Genomic DNA, 2,444 nt, shown 5'->3' on the forward strand with positions numbered 1-2,444 from the left:
AAAATCGGCGGGCCCTCTTTGGCAGCAACTCGGCTCTTCTCGTCGCTTCGTCGTTCTCATCGCCTCGGTTCTCGTGGCAAAATCAATGCCAAAGCTGCCGCGTGCTGCCGCACCGGTCAGCCTCCTCCAGTGATACCTCACGGGCGGCATAGTGAAGACGGGACGACGCACATACCTCACCCGCCACGCGTACACATGGCGGCCACGCGAGCGCCGCCTATATAAGCCGACCTCTCCCGCACTGGTGACGCACAGACTCTCCACCACAGACGCCCCTGTTCCTCGACGCCCCTGTTCCTCCCTCTCTTCTCGCCGTTTCCAGTTCAGCCAATGGCCGAGCGCTTTCCAGGCGACAGCGTGGCGGCGAACGGCTTCGGCCGCCGCCACCTTCACGAGGACGAAGCTCGGCTTCTCTATGAGCCCGAGCACCCGGTCCCGCCGGACATGCGGGTGCCCGGGGCGTGGAGGATCAGTACCGGCGGGGTCCCGGTGCCACCGCCGCCCATCGGGGCGGCGTGTCGTGCGGAGATCGCCCATATACGTGCCTCTCTGCCTGTAGCGACCAGACCTCAAACAGTCCGATCTCTGTGCATCAGTGTCATCCCTGGATCGGTAATGCTAACACGCACAGTACTTGATGATTTATAACAGAATAGCAATCACACACTTATTACATCGAATGTCTCAAAAGAGAACTTAAAACAATAAATATGGCTTAAGGCCATCTAATACGATAACAACGGAAGGCTTCGAAGATAAAATGAGTCCATCAACTCCAACGGCATCACAGAGTGAAAGACAACGACCTATAGCTCCTTACTCGTCGTCTGAAAAGTCTGCAACATGAACGTTGCAGCTTGAAATGGGTCAGCACATGGAATATGCTGGCAAAGTAACACAAGAGAATAACGAACAGAATAATTGCTATCACTACATGCATAAATGGCTGGTGGAGGCTATATGGTTAATAAGTTTTTATGAAAAGCCAATTTTTCCCTACAACAAAGGAATAAATTTGTTTAACTATCATGGTAGTTGTTAAACATTGAGAAGGTTCCTCGAACTCAATCCTAATTAAACATCATCATTAAACCCAATCAAATTATATTAAGAGTGATGAGATCAATCATGATAATCCAAGAACCAGATGCTCAAGATGTCCATAACCGGGGACACGGCTAACCATGATTAGTTTATACACTCTGCAGAGATTTGCACACTTTTCCCCACAAGACTCGAATACATCCATGGTCAGAGATTCGAGACACAGTCTTTCTGAAGCATTAACTCTCTACTCTAGGTAGACTATACCACCGACAACCCACTACATCTGCTAGTCTACCTCTTCAAGAGCTTCACGCAACTTACTCAACTATGCTAGAGCCCATAATAGCATGTGGCTGCACATAGAAGTTTCTAGCATGAATAATCTTATGGTCTCTTTGAGCCTCGGTGGCGGGCCGTAGGATGATCACACGGGTCCTCCGGGATATCCTAGGACAACACTGGATTCTCCACGTGCCCACATGCAATCCATCCAGATGTGTATTCAAGTTGCCACCTTAAGTTGAACCATTAATATATAACTCACATCTGCCGTGAATACTCTCAAACTCAATCCACGTCTACGAGCATAGCATAGCAATATAGGCAACGCAGAAGTTACTCCCGAGGTTTGAAAATAAACAGGTGAATAGGTACTACCTCAACTACTTCCCAAAACCCACAATTTAAACAGATCCTAATCATGCAAGTGTTTGAGGATTGATCTAATGCAATAAAACTGGGTAGTAAAAAGGTATGATCAAAGTGTTACTTGCCTTGCTGATGATCCGAGAAACCTAGAGACTCGTAGTAGCACGCTTCGCACTCTGGGCACTCTATCGCAAACAACAAGCATACAATAAGCACTCAACTAGAAGCACGAGTAAAACTCAAATAAGAAATCTAACCAAAAAGTTCAACTTAAAAACTCCAGTTTGCAAAAAGAATCAAATCAAATGAAGCAACAAAACTCAAACTACGAAAGAAACAAGATCCGTTTACTAATCTGAACTTAAGTCAAATTTTACAATAGCAAAATCTTGTTCAAGTTGATTAAACAGAAAGAAGGCTTCGAGAGGAAGATCTAGGCGCTTGAATCGCCTGATTCCGACTAACGAGCGAAAAGTTATACTAGAACGAAGATTAGGGCATAAATCACGATCGAAAATAATCGCGAAAAAACCCTGGAAAAAGAAAACCGACGAACAGGCTAACGAACGAACTTTCATTGCCTGCGATTAACGGGCGAAAACCGTTCCTTAAAACGAACGTACGAACGAGCGTTCGCTAATTAAATAAACGGACGGAAAACCGAACCGATCTAAACAAAAAAAAGAAATCTAGGTTTTCAGAATAAAACCGATCAGTTTTAACAAAAATGGCGGGTACCTCGACGAGGT

This window comes from Triticum dicoccoides, chromosome 5A (genome assembly GCF_002162155.2).
Source record: "Triticum dicoccoides isolate Atlit2015 ecotype Zavitan chromosome 5A, WEW_v2.0, whole genome shotgun sequence".
Classification (NCBI taxonomy): Eukaryota; Viridiplantae; Streptophyta; class Magnoliopsida; order Poales; family Poaceae; genus Triticum; species Triticum dicoccoides.